At 38.8% G+C, this 24081-nt stretch overlaps 1 protein-coding gene across 1 annotated transcript in view; it reads left to right on the top strand.

Moving 5' to 3' along the window:
- The window catches only part of FGD5 (FYVE, RhoGEF and PH domain containing 5), a 487598-nt gene that overhangs the window by 183624 nt on the left and 279893 nt on the right, over nucleotides 1-24081 (top strand). The window lies entirely within an intron of this gene.

The following is a 24081-nucleotide window of genomic DNA, read 5'->3' as shown; positions in this document are numbered from 1 at the left end:
CTATCATCCAAACCCATTCTAACCCCCAGCCTTACCTGACTATACCCTCCTGTTCATCTAATTCACCTGTCACCCAAACCCATTCTAACCTACAGCCTGACCTGACTATACCCTCCTGTTTTGCTAATTCACCTGTCACCCAAACCCATTCTAACCTACAGCCTTACCTGACTATACCCTCCTGTTCATCTAATTCACCTGTCACCCAAACCCATTTTAACCTACAGCCTGACCTGACTATACCCTCCTGTTTTGCTAATTCACCTGTCACCCAAACCCATTCTAACCTACAGCCTTACCTGACTATACCCTCCTGTTCATCTAATTAACCTGTCACCCAAACCCATTCTAACCTACAGCCTTACCTGACTATACCCTCCTGTTCATCTAATTCACCTGTTACCCAAACCCATTCTAACCTACAGCCTGACCTGTCTATACCCTCCTGTTTATCTAATTCACCTGTCACCCAAACCCATTCTAACCTACAGACTGACCTGACTATACCCTCCTGTTCATCTAATTCACCTGTCACCCAAACCCATTCTAACCTACAGCCTTACCTGACTATACCCTCCTGTTAATCTAATTCACCTGTCACCCAAACCCATTCTAACCTACAGCCTGACCTGACTATATCCTCCTGTTCATCTAATTCACCTGTCACCCAAACCCATTCTAACCTACAGCCTGGCCTGACTATACCCTCCTGTTTATCTAATTCACCTGTCACCCAAACCCATTGTAACCTACAGCCTGACCTGACTATACCCTCCTGTTCATCTAATTCACCTGTCACCCAAACCCATTCTAACCTACAGCCTGACCTGACTATACCCTCCTGTTTATCTAATTCACCTGTCACCCAAACCCATTCTAACCTACAGCCTGACCTGACTATACCCTCCTGTTCATCTAAGTCACCTGTCACCCAAACCCATTCTATAATAAAAAATGTTAAATGTGCCTAATCAATCTTAATACATATTTCCTGAAATAATGCTGAACAATATATAATGTTGTGATAAGTGCTAGTACAAACAATAATGTAAGTGTATATCAAAATACAAGTGAGTGCAAAAACTCAAGCAGCTATTCTCTGGTCAGTAGAACAGTGAGCTGCAATATAATGGTGTTGCTAATGTGTTAAAATGTGGTCTGCTATTTCAACCTACATGAGAAATCAATAACATAACGGAACATAAAATCGTATTATATATAAATATATACAAATATCAAGTGTAATCACTATACTTTATGAGTACTAGTGTCCATGGGAAGTCCCAAAAAAACAAACGTGTGCCAGAAAAGTCCTTCATAAGTAACGCCAACAGACAAAAAAGAGGCTGTGAGAGACCGGAGGCTGCAGACTTCTTCCAAAAACTTGACGGCGATACAAATGTAACAAATCTGTATAAAGGTAGAACAGAAGAGGGCACCACAATAGTGCACAATAAGTTATACTTGGTCTCCAAACATGCAATACATTTTATACCAAAGTATAGAGCACTTGATAAGTGCCACAAATGCCTGCTGGACCTTTATTAACTGTCCAGAAAGCTATCCTCTCGATGTTAGAAAGTTAACCTCTCGATGTTAGAAAGCAGTAACCCAATTGAAGCAGTGCTCTCATAGGGTTAATGGGGATGCACCCGTAAAAGCCAAAACTCCAAGCTCTGGGGACTCTGTGTGAGGAATCAACTTAGATGTGCTGAGAAAAGGTTTATGCAGTGTGTGATAGCCAAACACCGTTGGCAGATTAGGAGGTTCAGTTCACAGCTTATCTTCTTTCTCTGCAGGTCACAGGATTGTTCTCTCTCTTCAGGCCACAGAATAGGCAAGGACAGCGTGGTCACATACAGCTACCTTGTTTACTCTCCACACTCTTCTGATCTTTGTATTTCGCGAGCAAATTTCTTTGAAGCTTAGCAGTTTTGTGGGCACCCTCAGGGATTTTAAGTGATTTTCATAGTGAACAAGAACCCAACTCAGCACCAATCGAGACGACGTCGCCGCTGGGTCCCACCATCTAACTTTGTATACTAGTATACAGAGTCAAATTTGGAACCAAGTTAGATGGTGGGACCCAGCGGCGACTTCAACTCGATTGGTGCTGAGTCGGGGTCTTGTTCACTATGGAAATCACTTCAAATCCCTGAGGGTGCCCACAAAACTGCTAAGCTTCAAAGAAATTTGCTCGCTAAATCCAAAGATCAGAAGAGCCTGGAGAGTAAACAAGGTAGCTGTATGTGAGCACGCTGTTCTGCAGTCTTTTAGGTGGGACCTGCTTCCTATTTCCTCACCTATTCTGTGGCCTGTAGAGAGAGAACAATCCTGGGACCTGCAGAGAAAGAAGACAAGCTGTGAACTGAACCTCCTACTCTGCCAACGGTGTTTAGCTATCACACACTGCATAAACCTTTTCTCAGCTTATCTAAGTTGATTCTTCAAGGAGTCCCCAGAGCTTGGAGTTTTGGCTTTTACGGGTTTATCCCCATTAACCCTATGAGAACACTGCTTCGATTGGGTTACTTTCTAACATCGAGAGGATAGATTTCTTGACAGCTAATAAAGGTCCAGCAGACGTTTGTGGCACTTATCAAGTACTCTATACTTTGTAAGTATAACCTGTATTGTGTGTTTGGAGACCAAGTATAACTAATTGTGCAATATTGTGGCGCCCTCTTCTGTTCTACCATTATACAAACCTATTATAAACTACAGCCTGACCTGACTATACCCTCCTGTTCATCTAATTCACCTGTCACCCAAACCCATTCTAACCTACAGCCTGACCTGACTATACTGTTAGTATATACTAGATTACAATATCATTTATTATTATATCAGCAGTAATCTCCAGTAAAATGTTGGAGTACTTATCTTAACAGTTGCCAACCAATAAAAATGTTAGTATATCCTATAATTTATGAATATTAATAATTAATATTCAATCCTTTGTTCTCGATTAGTTATCTTTATAGACACCTTGGATTATATTTATGTAAAAACTATATTATGAATCAATTATACACGCTTATTCTGTTACAATTATTCTACGCAAAGCAGATCATAAAATGTACCTCTAAAAATTAACCTTACTCTCAATGAGTCAGTGGTTAAAATATCACAATTAAAATACCAGATTATGGATCGCTAATTTAACAGTGCTTAGTTAAACAATGTAACAAGATACTTCACACACATCTTACTAAATCTCAATAAATCTGAGATAACTTTAAGGAAAGTATAATTAAACTATTTAGCCCACAAATGGTTCTATATAACTTCAATTAAAACACCAGAAACTGTATATATTATTAATGCAACAGCCAATTTATATGCCAATATGTCTTGCCTGGAATAACCTCTTATTCAGCCACAATAAGACAAATTATAATAAATAAATATATATATATATATATATATATATATATATATATATATTTATCTCAATAACTGTAATTAACTTATGATATTAAAATACAAAACTTATTTCTAAACATTAATATTTAATACTAGTATACTTACTACCCTTAGCGCTGCGGAATCTGTTGGCGCTCTACAAATAACCGATAATAATAATAATAATAATAATAATAATAATAATTAATATTAAATATAATAATAAATCTCCTAATTCCCAGCTAGAATTAAACTATAGTTTTAGAATACCTTGATTTAAAACATTAAAAATATAGAGCAACCGTATACATTATCAAATAAACCAATTTGAAATTTCAGCTTTTTCAGATTAATCCAGTTCACCGTCATAAATAAGAAAGGTATTTGCAATTCTGGAGGTAAAAATTAGGCTCAATTTTCCTTTCTGTAAACGAAGGCAGCAAGATAAGTTAGAGACTTAAAATTTAGCAGCATCTCCTTTTCACTCCAGTGCAAGAGAATATATCATGTGATAAATCCCAAATTTTTTTATTCAAATCATTAGTAAATTTTTTGGGATACGCACTAAACGGAAGCTTGTCTTTGAACATCTCATTGGCTTACTGGGTATGAATGGGTTTTAACAGTCAAATATCTCTTGGTTGTAATACCATTTCTAAACCATCAGTGGCAGTATACAAAGATAAACAGTTTCATTATCAAAGTGCTACAGAAAATACAGACATTCTTATATATATTTTTTTTAATTTTAAATGTATATTTAATATACTCACTATTTCTTGTATCAGCAGACAAATATGTCCACTATGTATGGGATTATTTAATACTATTTAATAAGAGTATTTTCATACTAAACATGAATATACTACTTATATGGCACCTAAAAGGATATTAATACTTTCAGGATGGATCTAATTAATATTTTCTCAGTTTACAATTTCCATCTTAATATCACATACATACCTTGTGAGTGGCAGTCTGATGTAATTTCATATAGCTAGATTTACATTTGATTATTATCCCATTTTAATATAAATATTGCATATCTGTGGATATTATTTCAATATTTAGTGTATACGCTATATGATATGATTCAGGGCACACATTATATAGGCATTTATATATTAGTATCTACTAGTCATATCTGGAATCTAGTCTGTATATCAGATGCCTGGAAAACAAAGACATGTTATTTATTTTGAAATAAATTAGACATTTTAAATTGACTATATAGCTACTTACTCAATTCAGCAGATACTTATCTACTATTTTGCTGACATTTCTCTCAGATCCGCAAATATACATTTATACAATACTGAGGTACACAATAACTGAAAATTTAACATAGCAAACAAGTGGTGGGTTAAAGACCCATCTCAGAATACACTAATAGCACTCCTAGTAGGCATATGTGACACAAAATAACTAGATGTAACATAGGCAACAAATGGTTAGAGAGATCTCATCGAATTGAATAAAATATAACTTTTAATTTTTAACACATAAAAACAGAGTTAAAATCCAGGGATGTGCAGGTTAAAATTAAAAAATCATAGTAGGGTATTGAGATACTGAAATTATTACCTAAATGTGAAATTATACAAGAATAAGAGGTTAAGCTATAGGTAGCGATACCTGAGTGTGGATACTCCACGTTCTGAATGAAAGTGAACACTCTTTCAGTGGAGTATTATCGAGTGGTACCACAAATAAAGATAAAATGTACTCCTCTGGTGGGCAATTAATTGGCCCAATATCAGTATTGGCGTTCTTAGATTCTTGTATATTTCAGAAGTGCTCAAATATGAGCTCAGAGCCCCTTCTGAATTATAAATACAATTATATGATAATATACCATTATACAATCAGTGTGCTTGGTGCATACTTGGGTATCATGTTACCTGCTGGCATGTATTAAATCAAATCACATAAGGTTAATAATATTTATTTTAAGTTGGTATCTGATTCATCAATTGAATTGATTTATAATCTCCACATGTTGTTTAGAGGCGAAATGGATGAAAACACTTTATTAACCACCTTTAGTGCAATATTGTGGTTAGTTGCTACTAGTTTTTAGCTTGAAACAACCACTTCCGCTAATGACAAAGGATTGGTCATTAAATGAGGGTAAACATTAGTGGCTATTAGCTTGAGTAAAAGGATTAAGTTAAATAGTTGGATAACGTAGGTTATGATGAGACACCCTAAATAATGTGTTTATATTACTGCTGTCTCTATGTCAGTGATGTGCGGTGACTTCAGAGGCTGGTGAGGCAGTGTCTAGGAATCGGATACGCCTTCATTCTTTAGATATCCTTTGTTGAAGAAATAGCAATTGCACATGGGCGAGCCAATATCTATATGCAGCCACCATTCAGTATCTACTGAGCATATTTAGATATGATTTTCAACAAAGGATATCTGATTTTCTTCATTCTTTTGATATCCTTTGTTGAAAAGCATATCTAAATATGCTTAGAAGCTATTGAGCATATTTAGATATGAATTTCAACAAAGGATATCTGATTTTCTTCATTCTTTTGATATCCTTTTTTGAAAAGCATATCTAAATATGCTCAGTAGCTACTGAGCATATTTAGATATGATTTTCAACAAAGGATATCTGATTTTCTACATTCTTTTGATATCCTTTGTTGAAAAGCATATCTAGATATGCTTAGTAGCTACTGAGCATATTTAGATATGAATTACAACAAAGGATATCAAAAGAATGAAGAAAACCAGATATCCTTTGTTGAAAATCATATCTAAATATGCTCAGTAGCTACTGAGCATATTTAGATATGCTTTTCAACAAAGGATATCAAAAGAATGAAGAAAAAATATCATTTTGAACTTAATGATGAGTGGCAGTGCTGCTGTAACTGTTATAGTATGTGATGTGACACAGCAAAAAGGATTCAGAATCCATGTCCTATTAGTGCCAGGTGCCCAGTGAGACAGACTGACTAATGCTAAACTTGATTTGAAATGGACTGTGTAGAATATTTTGTGGTAGAAATATATAAACAATTTTGCCTTTAATGGCCCCAAGTGTGATACAAGTTTCTAGAGGGGGCATTTTGAAAAGTAGAGTATGTGCATGCCTCCTGCATGGGCATGTAATGGAGTAAGTCAGACTCAGATTAGGAAAGCACTAGCAGAGGTTTTGAACTTAGAGATAGAAGAACTCAGAAGGAATTAGTAAATAAATTATATCATTATAAATTATGATGACATGAGTCTCTGATGATTCCGATCACAGGCTCACACAGCTTCCTTGGAAGTTTATTTACTTGAACTTCAAGAACTTCTCTCCTCCAATACCTCCATAATATCATAATTCAAGGCTCTTCCACTCCCTTCCTTTTCCTCATCACTTGTCTTCCAAGTTCCATAGAACTTGGAAGACAAGTGATGAGGAAAAGGAAGGGAGTGGAAGAGCCTTGAAGTAGGTGATATTATGGAGGTATTGGAGAGAAGTTCTTGAAGTTCTCAAGTAAATAAACTTCCAAGGAAGCTGTGTGAGGTGAGCCTGTGATCGGAATCATCAGAGACACTAAGTGCGCAACGCCGCCATGACTGTCACTGTGACAGTCATGGCGGCGTTGCGCACTTAGTAAACTAACTGAAAAAACTAAGCAGCTTAAAGCTCTTAGCACTTCAGTCCAGTCCTCGTGAGCGGTGAGTGAGACAACAACAGTAAAAAACACAGTCTCACTGGGTCTGGACTGGAGGACTCTGCCTCTCTGTTACTGTGTGGCTGGTCAGGACTCAGGACTCGGAGGTGGTGAGGGTGACAGGTCAGACGACCGTCGGTCAGTGCCAGACTGCCAGTGAGTGGTGGCGTGTACTAGGGGGGTAATTTTATAGCATGCGACAGGACATGCAAGAGCGTGCAGGCCCAGGGTACTAATACACATTAATAACACCAGGAAGCCATGACAAGATTTACCCAGATAAAACCTAGAGCCTTTAGCCCCAGCTGTCTGTGTACTCGGTGCTGTATTGGGCTGTGCACAATCACATGGAGCTGCCACTTACCTGTCTCTCTGGATAACGCTACACGCTCCGGCTGGGCTCCTAGTCCTCCAGTCCTGACGACGTCCAACTCCGGCTGACACCTGACTGTCTGTCACGACTGACTCCTGCTCCACACGACGACTGACTCCAACAGAACACTCCTGCTCCACTCCTTCTGACGCCGGTCGCACGTGACACTGACTGCAGTGCACATCAACACCTGACCACCAATGCGGCTGCGCAACTATTTCCCGCCCGGCAACTCAGCCTAGAGACTCAGACATACTGATGCCTGATTGGCTGAGCGGCCGGGCAGGCAGGGCTCAGGGCTCCCGAGGCTAGCCTCCGGTGGGAGCAGTTATGGGCTGCATTAGAGACTGCTGCATTAGTATTATTCCCCACTGGGTGGCAGTCTCTAAAGCAGCCCATAACATAACAGACTATTACATTCATATTGCGCAATGGAAGGACAGCTGGCCTCTTACCTTCTTGCGCAATATGAATATAGGAAAGTTAATATTACGGAAACAATAAAATTGCAATAACAAGCATAATTTGGTGGAGGGGTGGGGGGGTAGGGGGGGTCACCTTTTCATATGTGAAAAAAAAATTAAGAAAAAAAAAATAAACATTTTTTTTTTTTTTTTAATATTAAAAAATAGATGTAATTCCCACATTGGCCAGGGTAGGCGCTGCCTCACCTGCCTCTAATGAATGCACGTCCCTGCTCTATGTCTGAGATCAATACACATTGGTTATTAGCAGCTGTAGCAGGATTGCTTTTCCACACTTGTGACAGGCTCTGGTAGCATGCAATACAATCAGAGCAGTCACATATAGGATGACACTCGAATCCTTTATATCATACAATTCAGTTTCGGTTAACTAAGTATAGCAAAAACCGTTAGTATCTATGTATTGGTAGGTGCAAACAGAACAGGAGTTTATGGATATCTAGAGCGCGAAATATCAGCGTCTCTATGCACCAGTGTTAAGTTTTAATTCACTCCATACTGTGTCTGCCTATATTTGATGTTACATCAACCAACAGCCTTTGCTGATACGTATAAATGAATGTTCACCCCTAAGTAGTTACCAACATGAGAATACCCTCATAAGTAAATGTGGCTCAGAGGCTATACACGGTTAAGGCGACCAATCTAATCTCAGTGGTTTATCAAGCACCAGATCGCTCTAAAACAAGTCTAGGCTGAATACATCATTCACAGCTCAGTTTCAATTAAACGGTTCTGAACCGCCAAAAATAATGAGTATTGAAAAGGAGATACCAAACTAATATCTCTACTAAGAGTTAGCCCTAACAAACACAGGAGCTCCCTGACTCCTCACCAGTTCCCTAACATGTTTCGCCGTTCTCACGGCTTTCTCAAAAAAAAGCCGTGAGAGAAGAGAGAAAAGCCGTGAGAACGGCGAAACATGTTAGGGAACTGGTGAGGAGTCAGGGAGCTCCTGTGTTTGTTAGGGCTAACTCTTAGTAGAGATATTAGTTTGGTATCTCCTTTTCAATACTCATTATTTTTGGCGGTTCAGAACCGTTTAATTGAAACTGAGCTGTGAATTATGTATTCAGCCTAGACTTGTTTTAGAGCGATCTGGTGCTTGATAAACCACTGAGATTAGATTGGTCGCCTTAACCGTGTATAGCCTCTGAGCCACATTTACTTATGAGGGTATTCTCATGTTGGTAACTACTTAGGGGTGAACATTCATTTATACGTATCAGCAAAGGCTGTTGGTTGATGTAACATCAAATATAGGCAGACACAGTATGGAGTGAATTAAAACTTAACACTGGTGCATAGAGACGCTGATATTTCGCGCTCTAGATATCCATAAACTCCTGTTCTGTTTGCACCTACCAATACATAGATACTAACGGTTTTTGCTATACTTAGTTAACCGAAACTGAATTGTATGATATAAAGGATTCGAGTGTCATCCTATATGTGACTGCTCTGATTGTATTGCATGCTACCAGAGCCTGTCACAAGTGTGGAAAAGCAATCTTGCTACAGCTGCTAATAACCAATGTGTATTGATCTCAGACATAGAGACAGCAGCAATATAAACACATTATTTAGGGTGTCTCATCATAACCTACGTTATCCAACTATTTAACTTAATCCTTTTACTCAAGCTAATAGCCACTAATGTTTACCCTCATTTAATGACCAATCCTTTGTCATTAGCGGAAGTGGTTGTTTCAAGCTAAAAACTAGTAGCAACTAACCACAATATTGCACTAAAGGTGGTTAATAAAGTGTTTTCATCCATTTCGCCTCTAAACAACATGTGGAGATTATAAATCAATTCAATTGATGAATCAGATACCAACTTAAAATAAATATTATTAACCTTATGTGATTTGATTTAATACATGCCAGCAGGTAACATGATACCCAAGTATGCACCAAGCACACTGATTGTATAATGGTATATTATCATATAATTGTATTTATAATTCAGAAGGGGCTCTGAGCTCATATTTGAGCACTTCTGAAATATACAAGAATCTAAGAACGCCAATACTGATATTGGGCCAATTAATTGCCCACCAGAGGAGTACATTTTATCTTTATTTGTGGTACCACTCGATAATACTCCACTGAAAGAGTGTTCACTTTCATTCAGAACGTGGAGTATCCACACTCAGGTATCACTACCTATAGCTTAACCTCTTATTCTTGTATAATTTCACATTTAGGTAATAATTTCAGTATCTCAATACCCTACTATGAGTTTTTTAATTTTAACCTGCACATCCCTGGATTTTAACTCTGTTTTTATGTGTTAAAAATTAAAAGTTATATTTTATTCAATTCGATGAGATCTCTCTAACCATTTGTTGCCTATGTTACATCTAGTTATTTTGTGTCACATATGCCTACTAGGAGTGCTATTAGTGTATTCTGAGATGGGTCTTTAACCCACCACTTGTTTGTTCTGATTAATTAATACACAGCACCACTTACCCCGATCAATAGCCAAGGAGCCAATGAATATGATGAGGGTGTAGGCAGTTTAATTTAATAGGTAGTGCCACTGAACCCCCTCTTTCTTGAAAATTTAACATAAGTTGTACTTTAAAATCTGAATTTTGATGCTTTCAACTATACATGTGTTTCAAAGTAGATTTTCTTAGATATCTTTAACTCAGATGAGGAGTCTAGGGTTCTGTGTATTTAACTCAGCATAGGGTAATTAACTCTTGCATGCAAAGTGGCTGCCTTTCCTATAAACCTGTTTTCCTGTGCATAAACTTGTGCTTCAAAGAGCTGAATATATTAGACTGACTGACTCTCCTTGCAGGGGTTAGTTATCTTCACTAATTGAACAGATGTTTCCCTTTTGCTCTCTTAGATGTCTTGAGCAGCGAGGGTGGTCAGTGGCTATAACAAGGGTCCTTAGAGATAAGGTTACTCTGTCTGTGAAGTGTAATTTTGCATAGCCAGTAGTCTTAAATTAATTTCTGATTTCAGAATTTAATGTAACGTTCAGTATAGATATTACACATACATAGATGAATTAATCTATCCACATAGCTTCCAATAATCTCACCTTTTACATGACATAATTCCCCCTTTCAATTTTCAATATATGTAGGACACATGTATTGGAAATTGACTGAAAACCCATGTAATTGGTGCGGGTATTTACATTATATGCATTATAGACAGTCTTACTATGAAGAGAGTCCATTATTTTTGAATCCTCATATTTATGCTCTTTAGCTGTGCATCTTTAAACTACAATACTTCTTTAGTGCATTTGGGGATATGACACTTCATTAGTCCTCCGACTTGTAGTTGGGATCTAGGAAGGCACGCTCATAACTGATTAATATGGACCCATTTATCCTTAAAAGTATCATTTTTAGGGATACTTATTTTATAGGCAACTGGAGATATTTTGTCAGTAATGACAAAAGGACCTTTCCATGATGGAAGAAATTTCTTCTCCTTAACCTGATCTCTTCCAAAATTATAAAGATAAACTTTATCATTTCATATTCCTTTTTGGAAGTTTTGAGATCATAATAGGTTTTAGCCACAGTTGCGGACTTTTCTATGTTCTTTTGAGCAAAAGCATATTGTAGATGCTTCCTTAAGTTCTCCACATATTGATGTGTATTGGCAGCATTTATCAAGTTCTGGTCTGATGTACGGTACATTAAATGTTGAGGTAGAACGATTCTTCTACCAGTCATCAATTCAAAAGGTGACATCTTAGTAGCACTACTTTGAGTTGCTCGTAATGCCATTAGGACTAGAGGTAGTTTTAAATCCCAGTCTTTACCTGTTTCACTCACAAACTTTTTGAGGATTTTCACAATGGACTAGTTGTAATGCTCTACACCACCACTAGAGGCAGCTCTATAAGCAATATGGAGCTTTCTTTTAACCCCTAGTATTTTCCACATCTTGGTCATCACTTTGCTAGGGAAGTGGGTTCCCCGATCGGATTCAATTCTCTGGGGCAAACCAAATCTGGAAAACACGTGGTTGATTAGCAATCCTGCGCATGTTTCAGCACTATTGTTAGGTGCACTGATGAACTCTACCCATTTAGTGAATAGGCATGTCATTGTTAACATGTATCTGTTACCTCTTGATGACCTAGTTACTGGACCAATAAAATCAATTTGGATATCTGACCATGGCATTACCATCCCCCTTTTCAGCAATGGTGCTCTATGCATTGGCGCAGTGAATTGGAACTGTGGACAAATTAAACAACCTTGACAGTAGGTTTGAACATCCTTCAACATATGCGGCCAAAAGGTGTAATCACGCAATATTTCATATGCTTATTTGGGGCCACAATTTCCAGATGTGGGAGCATCATGGGCATGTTGAAGCATGAGACCTCTGAACTTTGTAGGTACCATCTATTGCTGGATACCAGTTTTGGAGGTTCTAGATAACAAACCATCCTGTAATTTGAATTGTGATCTGGATTTCATTAAGATTCTAAGATCTTCCTTGCCAATACCGTCTTTTGAGATGGGGTTGTTTTCAGGATCTTATATGTGTTTATAGAAGATACCTATAATGGGGTCTTCTTTTTGACTAGTGATCAGGTCCTCACTAGGAGAATCTTGACTCCATTGTACCAGGTTAGGCTCAATTTCTTGTTTAGCCTGGTTTCTGGTAATGGCTTCTACCTGAATTGCATCCATTAAGTGGTCGATATTAAGGAGTTCTCCAGTTATGGCTCCTTGTTTGGCTAATGAATCTGCAAGATCATTGCCTTCCTTATCAGGACCTTGAATTCTGGAATGACCCTTGGTCTTTTTTCCAGTGTATGGTTAAACCATTGGATACCACTTGCCATGTTTGACTGGTTTGTTTTCTGCATGCCATTTCTTTTCCAAGTTGGCAGGTATTCAACAAAACTGTCACACACATAATTTGAGTCAGTGGTGATCACAAATTCATGAATACCTTGTTCAATAGCCATTTCAATGGTTTTTAGAACAGCAGTTAGTTCTGCAACTTGACTGGATCTTGGTCCAATGTTGAAACCTACAGAAATATTTGGGAATCCATTTGCCCAAGTTATACTAATGCCAGCGACTAATCTGCTCTAATTTTCAATAGTGGCATGGTAAGAATAACCATTAACATATACCCAAGGTAATGTTTGGCAATGGTCCTCGTATATTTTATATGGGGAAAGCAATTGTTCCTCCAGGAAATCATCTTCTAATAACTCTTCCCCATTATCCTTAGCAGTACAGTCATGGAGCTCGGCAAGCCCCTGTGCGACTGGATTCTTTTTGTTTTGCTTGTGGCGAATTTCTAATGGCCAGCCTTGTAAGCAAAGAGTCCAAGCTGCTATGCGGCTATTGGACAGGTTCTTATCTCTTATTCTCTCACTTTGCAGATATAGAAAAGGCTGGTGGGCCGTTTCTACAATAATTTTCTCGCCCTGTATATAGCTGCAGAAATTTTGTAGAGCCCATACAGTAGATAAGAGGGATTTTTCACAATCACTCAATTTTATTTGTACTGGGGATAAAGTTTTTCTTGCATAAACAATGACTTTGCTTAAATTATCATGTTTTTGGTATAAAACAGCACTCATGCTTATATCTGTGTAACTTGTCTCTAAGTAGAACAGTTTACCCCCTTCAGGGTACACTAAGCAAGGTGCTTGAGTGAGTTTTCTCTTCAGTTTTCTGATGGTTGTCTCTTGAGCCTCACTCCAGGGCCATTTCACATCCTTCTTTAGAAGAAGCAGTGGTTTAGCTAATTCTGCATAATTATCCATTAATTTGCAAGAATAATTTGTCATACCCAGGAATGATCTTAATTCATTTAAGTTAGTTGGGTTCTTAGAATTTATTATAGCTTCCACCTTTTTCTTCTGAGGATTTAACCCTTCAGAAGTAACTTCATGTCCCAAGAAGTTTACACAGTCACGGCACCATTGAGCTTTTTGTAGGGATAATTTGACACCTGCCCTTTTAAGTTGGCTGAGGACATGTTTAAATTCTGTGATGTGTTTTTCAAAGTCTGTGCTTTTGATTAAAACATCATCAACATAGGATAACGTCCCCCTTTTCAGTGCATCAGGCATAGACTTATACATGTCCTGAATTTACGTATCCAAACGGGAGTCTCTGGAATGCATATTGGACCTTTTGGAAGGAGAAGCTTATACTGGTCCTCCACATGTACCTTTATGGTCCAATATCCCTGTGCACAATCAATGGCAGTGAATATTTTGGATCCCTGCATTTGCGCTAGGCACTAGTCAATATATAGCACAGGCCAGCCAGACATGTACACTCGTTTGTTTAGCTGTCTTAAATCAGCACACAAAACGCCATTGTCCATTCTGCTTAAGAACACCTAGAATAGGATTGTTATAAGAGCTGTGCACCTGTCTGATACCCCTTTCGTCCAGGTTCCTTATGATTTCTGCAAGAGAATCATATGAGCTAAAAGAAGTCTGTATTGTTTAACAAAGACAGGTGGTGCATTGGGATCTGTTTAGATTCTTGCAATGTGCAGGTCTGTAATCTCACAGTTATAAGAATCCCTAGCAAAAATATCCTTGTACTCCATCAGGAGTTCTCGTAGCTGTTGGCGTTTATCATCACTGGAACAGCCATTAGCTAAGCAGATTTGCTCTTCGACTATTTGCTGAAATCCTGGAAAGATTTCAGGCTGTTCTATCTCATAGACTTCTTCCAACCTAGAGCTGAGAACCCCTTGATTATAATTTACATTGCCCCCATGATTCTGGGTATTGGGGTTTTCTTGCTTTTTGATCGGCTGATCAAAAACTAGGGAGGCTTCTTCAATTTTACAGATGCCTTCCTGAGCTGAAGGGATAAACAGACTGGATTGTAAACAATCCCTCTGGTATAGATGTAAAGGATTGTTCTATTAACTGTTCTTCAGTTAAGTATCCTTCAGGCATTAGCCCAGTTAAAATATCCCGGAATCCAAAAGTGTAGTAACTGGATTCTAGAGCATATCCTATGGTAGTTCCCTTGGACAAGGTGATATCCTGTGGGTTATGTTATGCACAATAACATGTATTGGAATAGTTCCAATATTTACCATTGGAGTATGGGTCATTGTTATACCCAGATTTTGCATTCTATGGGAGATGCATATTAGCATTTCAGAAGTTTTTAATTTCTGACCCCTTTTTACCGGTAAGGATAAGAGGAATTTCTCAGCCCCAGCAGGGATTACGACATCGTTAGACACCTGCATATTCACAGCATATGGCATTTGCTGGTTTGATTTCAGGGCTGAATTTTCATCCTGAAATACTTCAGGGTCCCCCTTTAACCTGCTCCAGAGGCAAAGGTTAATCAAATCTAACTGTATGGCATATCTATGTAAGAGATCATTGCCAATGTATATTTGATTATGGGTATTATTTAAAACTAAAAGCAGGTGCTTCGATGATTTATTACCTATGAAGATAGATAATACACATTTAGCTGTAACATTATAGCTTTCAGGTTCATCATCCAGGTCATAGACACAGAGATCTTGGGGAGAAATATATTTAATCACCTTAGGTTCAGCTATCTGCACCAATAAGCCTTCGCTTATATAGCTAGCTTCCTTTTAAGTTTAATTTAGCATACTTGGTTTTTCCAAAGTCATGCACATGCATAGGGATAAATAGATCATCTTTAACTTTCTCAATTTCCGCAAGGAACTGAGTGATCTCCCCTTTTAGGGGACTTAGGGTCCCCCTTGTGGAGAGAGATGGTTAATACATCGCCTTCGAGGGAAATATTTGCTATCTTTCCAGGCAAAATTTTATAAGTATTACTATAAGAGCCGCTTAAGGGAGTCTGATCATCTATTTGTAGGATAGTGATTTCAGGTACAGTCATTCCTGAAATTAATCTCCACAGCATCTGGCTTCTCTTCCACCACGTTACAGTTATGTCTGGTGTGAGAGATACCGGACCGCTCATAATTAATAGGTCTTTTTACTTGTGACCAAATTACATTATTTATGCAATCAATTATGGTGCTTAATCGCTTTAGGAGATCACTACCAATTATTAAACGATCAATTGGTAGATCCACTATAATGACAGGGTGTCTTATTACCCTGTTCCCCAGCTTTAGCTTTAACCATGCAGTACCCCATACTTTGAGAGAGTCACCCCCAACACCTATTAGTGAACCATCAAATTCCCTGAGTGTAGGCTTGTGGGGCGTTAGCTCATTTAGCTGTGTGTGGTACCTTTGGGATAAAATAGTCGCCTGAGATCCAGTATCAATTAATCCCAGGATAGGGTTGGAAACTGAATCCTGGAGCTCAGCTAATACATAATATCTCCCTGCAGTTTCTACCATTTCACACATAAAATTAGCTTGATTACACATCTGTGGGCTTCGCCACGAGTTACCTGAATCCACCACATTACCTGATGCAGGATAATTTTCACTCTCACCATTCATTTCCTCTATTATAGGGCTGATTGGGTTCCTGTGTACTGCATCTGTGGGAATAAGGTTAGGGGACAACTGCAAAAGAAAAGGTTTGTTAGAGCTTCCAGGCTGAGGCTGCCCGTCATCACAGGTAAATCGTCCGTTTCTGGGCTGTAGGGAGAGAACATGATTAGTACCATTATTGGCATTTATCATTTCATTTTGTATATATCTCCCCTCTCTCTCAGGTAAAACCAGAGTATGTATTACTGTGCCTGTAGCTCACTGCTGGCCACTGGCTGTACCCCTAAAAAAGGATTATTAGGGTTCTGAGCCATCAGAGCTTGACTCATATTAGTAAATAGTGTACATAATTGACTTACTTGTGTACTGAGTTGGTCCACTTGATTGGACATGCTATTTCTACCTATGGACTTTTTTTTTTTTTTATATCCCATGGTATTGATTCCTGGATCTTTGGGATCCCTCAGAATCATAGCTGTTATTTCTATTTTGATGCGGTTGTCTTTGGGGTTCAACTTGTTCAGCGTTAATATCTTGGGGGGCACTAATTACTTGGGGTGTCTGGTTACCCTCAGAGTATTTTCGCCACTTTTGGTATTTATTTTTACGGGGTACTGATTACCTTGTGGGTGTTCATCTCTTTGGGGATAACTATTTGTCTTGGTATTCTGCCCATTTTGAGTATATTCTCTCTGCACCTCAGGCCTTGTTGGGGGAGGGGCAGAGTCAAAACTTTGTGGGGAAGGCCTGTTTTCTGGGGCCATTTCCGCATAAGTTTTCTTTTTGGACTCTACGTTTAGGGGGCTAGGTGACACCCTAATTTCTGCCACAATTTTTAACCCCCTGGTCACCGGACTGCTGAATAGAGTATAACTTTGTACTCTCTTTGATCAGCCAGTCCAATGAGCAGTTCTCATCAAAATCTCTAGCCAAATTAATTTTGATGTGCGCGGGCAATGCTTCATAAAACAGATTCACAAATTCTGAGCTTTCAAATATGGGGTAGTCTTCGGCCATACTGTACGCACTTTTTAGTGCAGAAAGGAATTCTATAGGGCTTTGATTGGTGCCACATTTCAACCTGTATACGGCTATTTTAGAGGCTGTTTTCATGCGATATTGCCCGAACTCCTTTTCGCACTGTCGCTTTGTTTCACTCCAGGAATAAATATTAATATACTTTAGTGAAGCAAAGAACTTGTGATGTTTACCCTCAAATACCCAGGGCAGAAATGTAATTGCTCACTATTAACATTCATTATCGATAAAGCATTTTCATAGGCCTCTAAGTGGTCAATTGTAGAATTGGTTCCCTTTTTTGAAAATTTAGGTACTGCACCATTTAAGAAAGTAATTATTTTAGAGATGCCATATACCTTATTAGATGTATCTTGGGCCTTCCTAGGGACCTTATTTTTGGGGCTGGAGTGCCCCCTATCTGCCCTACTTTTACTATGGGGAGACCCCTTACGTACATTAGTATTATATGGGCTATCTGGGTAGCTGACTCACTATTAGAGCTGCCCTCCCCCTGTGAAGTATAGTAGTTCCCTGAATTGGTGAGGTGACTGTCTATTTGGGAAGTTTACCTTTGACCCAACCTTTTAGGGTTTTTAAGATACCTGCATTATTATTTTCATTATTTTCACTTAACTCTTTCTGGCTCTGTGCAAGTTGTTTATTCAAATGTTCTATTTGGGCTACTAATTTTTGGTTATGCTCTTGGAAGGTGGACATGTCTTGTTTAAAGGTAACAATTTCTTTTTTAGCTATTTCTAAATTTTCTTCTCATTTGCGTGATGAGCGAATTTCATCTTCTAGCTCCTGTAATTACAACTCCTTTTCTATAAGGTGGGTGGACATTTCGTCAATAATGCTTATTACAAGTGGCCAGGATTTGAGTATTAGTTCATCACGTTTTTTTTTTTTTTTTTTTGCATTGATTCATTTTTATTAATTCCTGGAATAACTCACTTTTTTCATTCCACCTTCCATTATCAATAGCGATATTTTTGGCCTTAATTGCAAACATATCAATATAATCATTTAAATTAGCCGCAATATTAAATTTATTTTTAATGTGGCCTATAGCGTCCATTTTAAGGACGTCGTCTTTAGTGAGTGGCAAATCTTGGGGACACATTTCTATACTGAGTATAGATTAATTTGATTCACTTCTAGTAACAGGCATTATTATTATTTTGGCTTAGTATTTGGTTAACTTAAAATGCTAATACAGTTTTGACCAATGAAAAAAAATTACATTTTACAATATTACAATTTTTTTATTTTATTTACTACAAATATATTATATCAATGTGTTACAGATAATAATCATCAGCTGTGCCTCCAATAAACATGTTAGTATATACTAGATTACAATATCATTTATTGTTATATCAGCAGTAATCTCCAGTAAAATGTTGGAGTACTTATCTTAGCAGTTGACAACCAATAAAATTGTTAGTATATCCTATAATTATGAATATTAATAATTAATATCCAATCCTTTGTTCTCGATTAGTTATCTTTATAGACACCTTGAATTATTTTTATGTAAAAACTAGATTATTAATCAATTATACATGCTTATTCTGTTACAATTATTCTACACAAAGCAGATCATAAAATATACCTCTAAAAACTAACCTTACTCTCAATGAGTCAATTGTGAAAATATCACAATGAAAATTCCAGAATATGGAACACTAATTTAACGGTGCTTAGTTAAACAATATAACAAGATACTTCAAATCTTACTAAATCTCAATAAATCTGAGATAACTTTCAGGAAAGTATAATTAAACTATTTAGCCCACAAATGGTTCTATATAACTTCAATTAAAACACCAGAAACTGTATATAATATTAATGCAACAGCCAATTTATATGCCAATATGTCTGGCCTGGAATAACCTCTTATTCAGCCACAATAAGACAAATTCTAATAAATATATATGCAAGCTCTCCAATCCAAACACACTGAGAACAAGGGAAGGGTGCACAGGCTTGTCCCATTTGGCCAGATGCGGTAACTAAGCTTTCCATTTTTGCTTTTAAATCCTAGCTGAGAGCTTGTAAGTGAGTGCTGAACTTTCTTTGTGTGTTGTATTAATTTGTTTTGAAATTTTCCCTATGGTTCTTGCACCCAGACCTGTCTGGGGTTAAATGCCTGTGACTCTGGGGACAGCACAGCTTCTTGTGAGTGCCAGTGAGCACCCAGGGCTGAGCATGTTGCAGGGTCATTGGATGTCTATACGGTCCGGTATGAGAGTGCTGTCCCCTTCCGTGTTTTGTATATGTCTAGGGTGATTACACCCTTCCCTTGTTCCCAGTTTGTTTGGATTTGAGAGCTTGCATTGTGTGGCTGTTGTAGGGTTCCAGGTATTGGAAAGGACCTTGACGTGGTACCTGGGCTTGTCCCATTTGGCCAGATGCGGTAACTAACCTTTCCATTTTTGCTTTTAAATCTTAGCTGAGAGCATGTAAGTGAGTGTTGGACTTTCTCTGTGTGTTATATATATATATATATATATATATATATATATATATATATATATATATATATATATATATCTCAATAACTGTATTGGTGAGCCTGTGCAAATTGTAGCTTCAGTTTCCTGTTCTTAGCTGACAGGAGTGGCACCCGGTGTGGTCTTCTGCTGCTGTAGCCCATCTGCTTTTTGGTTCGACATGTTGTGCATTCAGAGATGGTATTCTGCATACCTTGGTGGTAACGAATGGTTATTTGGGTTACTGTTGCCTTTCTATCAACTTGAACCAGTCTGCCCATTCTGCTCTGACCTCTGACATCAACAAGGCATTGTCTTCCACACAACTGCTGCTCACTGGATATTTTCTCTTTTTCAAACCTTAGAAATGGTTGTTTGTGAAAATACCAGTATATCAGCAGTTTTTTTTAAATACACAGACCAGCCCGTCTGGCACCAACAACCATACCACGTTCAAAGTCAATTAAATCCCCTTTTCTCCAGCATAGGTGTGTCCGGTCCACGGCGTCATCCTTACTTGTGGGATATTCTCTTCCCCAACAGGAAATGGCAAAGAGCCCAGCAAAGCTGGTCACATGATCCCTCCTAGGCTCCGCCTTCCCCAGTCATTCTCTTTGCCGTTGTACAGGCAACATCTCCACGGAGATGGCTTAGAGTTTTTTGGTGTTTAAATGTAGTTTTTATTCTTCAATCAAGAGTTTGTTATTTTAAAATAGTGCTGGTATGTACTATTTACTCTGAAACAGAAAAGAGATGAAGATTTCTGTTTGTAAGAGGAAAATTATTTTAGCAACCGTTACTAAAATCGATGGCTGTTTCCACACAGGACTGTTGAGAGGAATTAACTTCAGTTGGGGGAAACAGTGAGCAGACTTTTGCTGCTTGAGGTATGACACATTTCTAACAAGACTATGTAATGCTGGAAGCTGTCATTTTCCCTATGGGATCCGGTAAGCCATTTTTATTACATAAGAATAAAGGGCTTCACAAGGGCTTTTAAGACTGGTAGACATTTTCTGGGCTAAAACGATTGATATATAAGCATTTTTAATACTTCATAGCTTTGGGGAATTATTTTATTCTTGGGAATTATGTAAAATAACCGGCAGGCACTGTATCGGACACCTTTTTCTCTAGGGGCTTTCCCTAATCATAGGCAGAGCCTCATTTTCGCGCCTCTATTGCGCAGTTGTTTTTGGCAAGCATGACATGCTGATGCATGTGTGAGGAGCTCAGATACATAGAAAAAGCTTTCTGAAGGCGTCATTTGGTATCGTATTCCCCTTTGGGCTTGGTTGGGTCTCAGCAAAGCAGATACCAGGGACTGTATAGGGGTTAAATATAAAAACGGCTCCGGTTCCGTTATTTTAAGAGTTAAAGCTTTCAAATTTGGTGTGCAATACTTTTAAGGCTTTAAGACACTGTGGTGAAATTTTGGTGAATTTTGAACAATTCCTTCATACTTTTTCACATTTACAGTAATAAAGTGTGTTCAGTTTAAAATTTAAAGTGACAGTAACGGTTTTATTTTAAAACGTTTTTTGTACTTTGTTATCAAGTTTATGCCTGTTTAACATGTCTGAACTATCAGATAGACTGTGTTCTGTATGTGGGGAAGCCAAGGTTCCTTCTCATTTAAATAGATGTGATTTATGTGACACAAAATTTAGAGAAAATGATGCCCAAGATGATTCCTCAAGTGAGGGGAGTAAGCATGGTACTGCATCATCCCCTCCTTCGTCTACGCCAGTCTTGCCCACACAGGAGGCCCCTAGTACATCTAGTGCGCCAATACTCCTTACTATGCAACAATTAACGGCTGTAATGGATAATTCTATCAAAAACATTTTAGCCAAAATGCCCACTTATCAGCGAAAGCGCGACTGCTCTGTTTTAGAAAATACTGAAGAGCATGAGGACGCTGATGATATTGGTTCTGAAGTGCCCCTACACCAGTCTGAGGGGGCCAGGGAGGTTTTGTCTGAGGGAGAAATTTCAGATTCAGGGAAAATTTCTCAACAAGCTGAACCTGATGTGATTACATTCAAATTTAAATTGGAACATCTCCGCGCTCTGCTTAAGGAGGTGTTATCTACTCTGGATGATTGTGAGAATTTGGTCATTCCAGAGAAATTATGTAAGATGGACAAGTTCCTAGAGGTCCCGGGGCCCCCCGAAGCTTTTCCTATACCCAAGCGGGTGGCGGACATTGTAAACAAAGAATGGGAAAGGCCCGGCATACCTTTCGTCCCCCCCCCTATATTTAAGAAATTGTTTCCTATGGTCGACCCCAGAAAGGACTTATGGCAGACAGTCCCCAAGGTCGAGGGGGCGGTTTCTACTCTAAACAAACGCACCACTATACCCATAGAAGATAGTTGTGCTTTCAAAGATCCTATGGATAAAAAATTAGAGGGTTTGCTTAAAAAGATGTTTGTTCAGCAAGGTTACCTTCTACAACCAATTTCATGCATTGTTCCTGTCACTACAGCAGCGTGTTTCTGGTTCGATGAACTAGAAAAGGCGCTCAATAAAGATTCTTCTTATGAGGAGATTTTGGACAGAATTCATGCTCTCAAATTGGCTAACTCTTTCACCTTAGACGCCACTTTGCAATTGGCTAGATTAGCGGCGAAAAATTCTGGGTTTGCTATTGTGGCGCGCAGAGCGCTTTGGCTAAAATCTTGGTCAGCGGATGCGTCTTCCAAGAACAAATTGCTTAACATTCCTTTCAAAGGGAAAACGCTGTTTGGCCCTGACTTGAAAGAGATTATTTCTGATATCACTGGGGGCAAGGGCCACGCCCTTCCTCAGGATAGGTCTTTCAAGGCTAAAAATAAACCAAATTTTCGTCCCTTTCGCAGAAACGGACCAGCCCCAAGTGCTACATCCTCTAAGCAAGAGGGTAATACTTCTCAAGCCAAGCCAGCCTGGAGGCCAATGCAAGGCTGGAACAAAGGTAAGCAGGCCAAGAAACCTGCCACTGCTACCAAGACAGCATGAGATGTTGGCCCCCGATCCAGGACCGGATCTGGTGGGGGGCAGACTCTCTCTCTTCGCTCAGGCTTGGGCAAGAGATGTTCTGGATCCTTGGGCGCTGGAAATAGTCTCCCAAGGTTATCTTCTGGAATTCAAGGGGCTTCCCCCAAGGGGGAGGTTCCACAGGTCTCAATTGTCTTCAGACCACATAAAAAAACAGGCATTCTTACATTGTGTAGAAGACCTGTTAAAAATGGGAGTGATTCATCCTGTTCCATTAGGAGAACAAGGGATGGGGTTCTACTCCAATCTGTTCATAGTTCCCAAAAAAGAGGGAACATTCAGACCAATCTTAGATCTCAAGATCCTAAACAAGTTTCTCAAGGTTCCATCGTTCAAAATGGAAACCATTCGAACAATTCTTCCTTCCATCCAGGAAGGTCAATTCATGACCACGGTGGATTTAAAGGATGCGTATCTACATATTCCTATCCACAAGGAACATCATCGGTTCCTAAGGTTCGCCTTTCTGGACAAGCATTACCAGTTTGTGGCACTTCCGTTCGGATTAGCCACTGCTCCAAGAATTTTCACAAAGGTACTGGGGTCCCTTCTAGCGGTGCTAAGACCAAGGGGCATTGCAGTAGTACCTTACTTGGACGACATTCTGATTCAAGCGTCGTCCCTTCCACAAGCAAAGGCTCACACGGACATTGTCCTGGCCTTTCTCAGATCTCACGGGTGGAAAGTGAACGTAGAAAAAAGTTCTCTATCTCCGTCAACAAGAGTTCCCTTCTTGGGAACAATAATAGACTCCTTAGAAATGAGGATTTTTCTGACAGAGGCCAGAAAATCAAAACTTCTAAACTCTTGTCAAGTACTTCATTCTGTTCCTCTTCCTTCCATAGCGCAGTGCATGGAAGTAATAGGTTTGATGGTCGCGGCAATGGACATAGTTCCTTTTGCACGAATTCATCTGAGACCATTACAACTGTGCATGCTCAGTCAGTGGAATGGGGATTATACAGACTTGTCTCCGACGATACAAGTAGATCAGAGGACCAGAGATTCACTCCGTTGGTGGCTGTCCCTGGACAACCTGTCACAGGGGATGAGCTTCCGCAGACCAGAGTGGGTCATTGTCACAACCGACGCCAGTCTGGTGGGCTGGGGCGCGGTCTGGGGACTCCTGA

Source organism: Bombina bombina, chromosome 7 (genome assembly GCF_027579735.1).
Source record: "Bombina bombina isolate aBomBom1 chromosome 7, aBomBom1.pri, whole genome shotgun sequence".
Lineage (NCBI taxonomy): Eukaryota > Metazoa > Chordata > Amphibia > Anura > Bombinatoridae > Bombina > Bombina bombina.
Note: the sequence above shows the minus strand (reverse complement) of the source record. Positions and strands in the feature narration are given on the sequence as shown.